This window comes from Vulpes lagopus, chromosome 20, assembly GCF_018345385.1.
Source record: "Vulpes lagopus strain Blue_001 chromosome 20, ASM1834538v1, whole genome shotgun sequence".
Classification (NCBI taxonomy): Eukaryota; Metazoa; Chordata; class Mammalia; order Carnivora; family Canidae; genus Vulpes; species Vulpes lagopus.
Window position 1 is genome coordinate 38,246,822 of NC_054843.1, and position 7,399 is coordinate 38,254,220.

Sequence of the window (7,399 nt, forward strand, 5' to 3'; positions counted from 1 at the left end):
AAGTTTTTATTTAAAAAGGTGAATTGGGCAGCCCGGGTGGCTCAGCAGTTTAGTGCCACCTTCAGCTCAGGGCCTGATCGTGGAGACCCTGGATCGAGTCCCATGTCAGGTTCCCTGCGTGGAGCCTGTTTCTCCCTCTGCCGGTGTCTCTGCCTCTCTCTCTCTCTCTCTCTCTCTCTCTCTCTATGTCTCTCATGAATGAATAAATAAAATCTTTTAAAAAATTTTTTAAAAAGAACATTAAAAAAATCCACAAGAGCAAATGAAATGAAAAAGGACACATAATATATGATAAATTTTGCCAACTTTTTTTTTTTTTTTTTTTTTTTTTTTTAAGAGAAGGAGGGAGAGAGAGTAATGGGGACACAGAGAGAGGGAAAGAGAATCTTAGGCAAGCTCCACACCCAGCACAGAGCTTGGTCTCACAACCTGAGCCAAAATCAAGAGTCAGATGCTTAACCTGCTGAGCTACTCAGGTGCCCCATGCCAACTTTTATTTTTATTTTTTATTTTTGGAAGGGTACCAAATTACTTTATTTGAAGGAACGATACAAATGAAAGAAGTAGACGTTTTGGTACAACTTATAGAAAAGGTAAAGGTAACCCCAACATGCATGCACTGCCTCGGTGACCAGGGAAGTCACCCTGTGGCTATGGGAAGACACATGTTTCCCAGGGTGTGCTTGTCAAAGAGATACTCTGCCATGCCAGATTAGGGAGCCCGCATCTTGCACAGGCTGGTTACATGGTCACCCAATTCTCTGATAGGTTTCACCTGCTCCTTCAGGTAATGAGTCTCAATGAAGTCACACAGTGGGGGTCATTTTTATCAGTGGCCAGTTTGTGCAGTTCCAGCAGTGACTGATTCACACTCTTTTCCAAGTGTCACGCACACTCCATTGAATTCAGCCCATTCTCCCAATTGTCACGGTCTGGTTTCTTAATATCCTGAAGGAAGATTCTACCACCTCGTTGGTTCTGCAGCTTCATCAGTTCCTCAGCATGTTCCCTCTCCTCCTGAGATTGGTGGAGAAAATATTTGCAAAGTTCTTCAAAGCCACATCATCACGATCAAAGTACTAAGACACGGACAAGTAGACGTAGGACGCACGGAGCTCCGGGTTGACCTGGCGGTGGACGGCGGCCTCGAGTCCCGGCGGCAGTTCTGGCGCAGCTGCGAGGGGGCCGCGGCGGCGGCCGGGCCCGGACCTGGGCCTGGGCCTGGGCGCGTCCGGGAGCGCTGCGTGCAGGTGGCGGGGCTGGCTCTGCGCGCCGGGTTCCCTCCCAGCACTGCTGAAGCAGGAAACCGCGGCGACTCCCTGGCGGAGACTCCCCAAGCCAACTTTCAAAAGATAGAGGGCGGTTGGGTGGGTAATAAGTGACTGGCCTGGGTGGAGCAAGCGCACAAGTCGTTCACCCTACAGAGCCCCTCAGGGGCGCAGTGTCCACAAGCTAGAATGGGGTTCTCAGCCTGCTGCACGCCCACTTCCCCAGACCACACAACTAGGAACTATTTCCCTACTCATGTTTCTCGACCCCTCATGAATCAAAGGGCCAGAAGGTCATTTTCTGGAAAATTTGAGTCCAAGAAACTCTAGATTCAGGAAGTCAGTCAAATAGAGGGTAGCTGTGAGGCAAGGGGCTAACAGCATGGAATTGAAAGAATTATTGCATACTGAGCTGTAACTCCTGTATCGGTTTCCTCATGCTGCTGTAACAAAGTACCACAAACCACAAGTCAGTGGCTTAAATAACAGAGGTGTGTTGTCTCACAGCTCTGTAGGCTAAAAGTCCGAGATCAAAGTGCAGGCAGGATTGGTTCCCCTTGAGTGCAGTGGGGGAGATATCTGTTTGTCTCTCTCCTAGCTTCTGGGTGTTTGCTGGCAATCTGTGACATTCCTTGGCTTAGGCTGCATCACTCCAATCTCTGCCTTTGTCTTTATGTGGCATTCTTCCTGTGAGTGCATGTCTGTATTCAAATTTCCCGTTTTCACAAGGGACCATCATATTGAATTAGGGGCTCATCCTATTTCAGTATGACCTTATCTTAAAGAGCTACAACTACAGTGACCCTATTTCCAAATAAGGTCACATTTGGAGATACTGAGGTTTAGACTTCAACATTTGAATTTGGGGGTACATAATTCAATCAATAAAGTTCCCTTACTTATCCTATTCTCAGAATTCCAATAATTGGATATTCTGAACACATCTTTGTCACCCTTCTCCCTGTGTGTTTGAAAAAATTGAAATAACCTAGATAAAAAGTTTTAAAAAACCTGACATTTGTAGTTCTTCAAAGATTGCATTTTGCTTCAGTTTATTCTACCTGTTGTCAAGTCTCACCCACATGTACAGAGCTTCCAATCAGCTCCTTAGTTCTTAAATATGAAATGAGCATCCTGGAATCACTAGGTACCTAAGTAGTGTTTCCAATAAGGAAGAGACAAACAGAAACAGAAATATAAAGGCCTGAAGGAAACAGACATAATGCAGAATCAGAAGAAAGCTTTTTTAAAAATTACAATTAATCATCAGAGAGAGATAAAATACTGCAATCATAAATTTATCTTTTTTTTTTAAGTAAACTTGACCCCCAATATGGAGTTTAAACACATGACCCCAAGATCAGGAATCATATGCTCTACACACTGAACCCATTAGGATCCCCTGCAATCATAAATTTAAAATGGGATGCTTTGAAAAGAAAATGTTTCCAAAAAAAGAAAGTGGTCTTAGAAATCAAAAGCAGGGGATCCCTGGGTGGCAAAGCGGTTTGGCGCCTGCCTTTGGCCCAGGGCGCGATCCTGGAGATCCGGGATCCAATCCCACGTCGGGCTTCCGGTGCATGGAGCCTGCTTTTCCTTCTGCTATCATAAATAAATTAAAAAAAAAATAAAAAAAAAAAAAAAGAAATCAAAAGCAGGATAGAATAAATGAGAGTAGATTATCAAAGAAATAATATAATATGAAATATACATAATAAAACATATATGAAAATATATATACATGAGGAGTGCCTGTATGGCCCCATAGGTTATGCGTCTGCCTTTGGCTCAGGTCATGGTCCTGGGGTCCTGGGATGGAGCCCCTCATCAGGCTCCCTGCTCAGCGAGAGCTGAATAATCTGCTTCTTCCTCTCTTTTTGCCTCTCCCCCAGCTTGTGTGCTCATGCTCTCTCTCTCTCTCTCTCTCAAATAAATAAATGACATTTAAAGAGAAAAGAAAATATATGTCCATGAATTTTATGTGAAATTATATCTATATAATATTTATTTCCCTGGAAACCTTCCCAACCCTTTTTCCTCTTGCTCCACTCTCAACCTGTTTTTCTCTAGATCCAATACAGTAGTCATCCTGGGATGTCTCTTTGCTGCTTTTCTGACAGTAAATATTTACAATCTAAAAATAACATAAAACCACCTTATAAACTAAGAAACAATATTGAGAAAAGCTCTAGGTTTATTAATATAGCAATAGATGATGAAAGACAGTAAAGCAATCTTCTTAGCCAAAATTTTGATTAATTGTGATGCAACAATGAAGTTATTTTTAGTCACACAACATATCAAGAAATAAATCTTCCATACAATCTTTCTTGAGAAGCTTTTTGATGATATGCTTAAGCCAAGCAATGGATTATGCAAAGCATAGGTTGTGGACTCTAAGAAAGGAAGGATCTAGCCAGACAAGCAGCAAAGCAAAGAGACATTTCAGAATGACCACTGTTTTGGACCTAAAAAAAAAAAAAAAAGAAAAGGAAAAAGAAAAGCAGATTCAAATTTGAGCAGGAGGAAACAAGGCTGAGGAGAAACATCTCTAGGAAAATAAATATAATTAATAGTTTGACATATTTTTGCATTACTAAGTTATCTGCTATAAATAGGTATATAGATATTGCCATATCTCTTTGGGAAAAAAAGGGAACATAATAAAATGATATAAAATTATAAAATTTTCTTAAAAATCAAAAAATTGTTTGAGAAAGGAAATATTTTTTTTTAAGATTTTATTTATTTAGTCACAATAGACACAGAGAGAGAGAGAGGCAGAGACACAGGCAGAGGGAGAAGCAGGCTCCATGCCGGGAGCCCGACATGGGACTTGATCCTGGGACTCCAGGATTACACCCTGGGCCAAAGGCAGGCACCAAACCACTGAGCCACCCAGAGATCCTCTGAAAAAGGAAATAAATACATTATTTGGTTCAGTGGTGAACAGTTATCTACAGGGCCATAAAAATGGAAACTTTTAAAGAAAATGGAAACTTTTTTGTTAATTTTTTAACTTCATAATATGGTGAAAGTGTGGAATGATGATAGTGGAAAACAACAAAATGTTCATTTTTAAGCATATTGTCTAAAATTAATAAATCAAATTTGTAACATAAGCATATTGTACCCAAAATAGAAGAAGAAACAGGGAAAAGAGTTCAACGTAGGTGATGGGAGAATAGAAGAATAGGGAAGGGTGAGAGGGTGAGGCAGGGATTACTGTTTATAAATCATTTACATTATCAGATGTTTAAAAGTGTATGCATGTGTTATTTTGACAAAAATAACAGATTTTTAAAAGAGAATACAGAAACAAATAAAACACCAAAGTATACTGATAATAATTTGAAAACATATTCATATGTTTCCCAGATGTGGTATGATGACTGGTACTCTACATACAGCCTTAAGAAAACAATCAGGTTGATCAGATACTTATATTATTAGCTTCCTTGTTTATACAAGTAACAAACATAAAAGCCAATGTGATGGACACATTAATATACACCTAATGAGTTAAAGGTTAATTGTAAAGGCAGAGCATTTTATTGTAAAACCTATAGAAATGTAGAATCTAGTCATGTGTATGTATGACTCCATGAGGATACTGATTGCAGTGTTCTGGCAGTATTTGCGATTTTTTTCAACTTATCATTTTACCATCTTTTAAAAGTTTATTTATTTATTTATAATCTTCGCCCAACGTGGGGCTTGAACTCACAACCCTGAGATCAAGAGTCACATGCTCCACTGAATGAGCCGCTCAGTTGCTCCAGTAGTTGCAATTTGAATTACAAAAATCAGCTCCATCTTATGGGTATTCCTAAGAATGTGGATTAATAACTACATGGATTGTAGACATAAATTTCCTACTTGTGACTCTTGCGATGTCCGTGAGTTGATATTTTGGTTTTCTTGTTTTTATTATTTTTTTTAAGTTTATAATATTTTGTGTTAGCCAAGGGTGCAGCATAAGGAATCTACAAGAGGAAGAGATGAAGAAGCGTTAGAGGCGAAAGAAGAAAATAAGAAAGATTAAGAACAAATGGCCAGTAGAATAGGGAAAGATTGCACATTGGTTGTTCTGTCACTGTGATACTGAATAGTAAAGAAATTACTGTTGTGCCAATAAGCAAGGGGATGTTAGGCAATCCCCCATCAAAAAGTTTTCAAAAGACTAAATTCCAGAATAGCTACCTTCATGGAGAATAACAGAGTTAAAGACAATGACCAGACATGGAGTTTCAGTACTGACTTAATGCTGGCTTTCTGAAATAGACAATTAAAGTGTTTCATAGACATTATATGTTATAAAGAACTACCTGATGATATGAGATTCCTTTTATTCTCACTGGATGACAGATTTTAAAACATGTTGATGGAATTTTAGCAGTGATTAAATTTATGTTTATTATAGGCATTTTTGAAACACAGTGGAGTAATGTATACAACTACTGTGAACAACTAGGAAGTTTAGGCTATCTATAGAAGAAAAATACAGGGATATTAAAGGTATAGCTTTGAAATTAACTCCCCAACTCCCCAGTATGTACTTAATAATGAATAACTTGGGAAAAAGAAAGATGATTTAACTTTGTAAATATGCAACTAAATTTTATGAAAGTCAATTTTAAGAATTCAAAAAAAGATGTTTTAAAGTATTTGTTCAGCAAATTCTTTAATGTTTTCATTAATAGTGTAAATGTATCATGATATTGCTATTCTTTCAGTTGGATATAACTATTGTGTTCACAGGTTTCAATAAAAGTCTACTTCATATTTCTACACACATATGTATGTGTGACAAAGATAACTTTGCTTGTTGTAAATAAGTCAACACATAGAGGTGTAAAAAAAAAAAAAAAAGCAAGGATTCTCTTTCACCTCATTCAATATCACCACCCGTCAGGAATCTTGACATATGGTGCAAGTTGTCCACCTCATACATAGTGCACTTCTATTGCAGTGTTTTTTTCCCTCAAAAGCAAGAAAATGCACTAAATTTCTTTTACTTAATATTGTAGATATTTCTTCTGATCCATACTTTAAGATCACTTGAAAAGTTCTGTAATATGGATGTGTCATAATTTTTGGACCATTCTCCTATTGCTGGACATTCATAGTATTTGCAGTTGCTTACTATTATAATATTAAAATGAACTTCCTTTCCATATATCTTTACATATTATTGACTATTTTGTTCCATAAGATATATTAATAGAACTGGAATTTGCTAGATTAAAAAGAATACATAGGGGATCCCTGGGTGGCTCAGCAGTTTAGCGCCTGCCTTAGGCCTAGGATCGCGTCCCACATTGGGCTCCCTGCATGGAGCCTGCTTCTCCGTCTGCCTGTGTCTCTCTCTCTCTCTGTGTCTCTCATGAATAAATAAATAAAATATTTTTTTAAAAAAAGAATGCATAAAACTATTATTATTGAATAGGTACTGCATGAGCAATGCAAGAAAAAATTCAGAGGAAAAACAAATATAAAAAGGATGTTTTTGGGGGTGCGGGGGGCGGGGGGGGGGTGGCAGGACAGCGGGAGAGGGGCAGCTAGTTTACAAAAAAAAAAAAAAAAAAAAAAAAAAAGGATGTTTTTGGGACACCTGGGTGGTTCAGGGTTGAGCGTCTGCCTTTGGCTCAGGTCATGATCCTGGCGTCCTAGGACTGAGTCCTGCATCAGGCTCTTCACAGGTAGTCTGATTTTTCTTCTGTCTGTGTCTCTGCCTCTTTCTCTGTGCATCTCTCATGAATAAATAAAATACTTAAAAAAAACCAACATTGGTTGGGTTGTGTTTTTGTTTTTGTTAAGATTTTTATGTATGTATTCATGAGAGACAGAGAAAGAGGCAGAGACACAGGCAGAGGGAGAAGTAGACTCCCTGGGTGGACCCTGATTGTGGGACTCAATCCCAGGACCCCCTGGGGTCACGACCTGAGCCAAAAGGCAGACACTCAACCACTGAGCCACCCAGGTGTCCCCAACCAATGTTTTCAATCACACATTGATACATGTGATGCTTAAAAAGAAAAGTTTGGAGAATCTATCATCTAATGTATATACCACCAGCCCAGGGCATTGGATTATGATAATCATTAGTTAATGTGTGATTAGGTATACCA

The 7,399-nt window shown here is 38.8% G+C and overlaps 1 pseudogene; it reads right to left on the minus strand.

Moving 5' to 3' along the window:
* Positions 1 to 640: 640 nt before the first annotated feature.
* On the minus strand, positions 641 to 3,356 carry LOC121479389 (annotated as a pseudogene).
* Between the last annotated feature and the right edge of the window lie 4,043 nt (positions 3,357 to 7,399).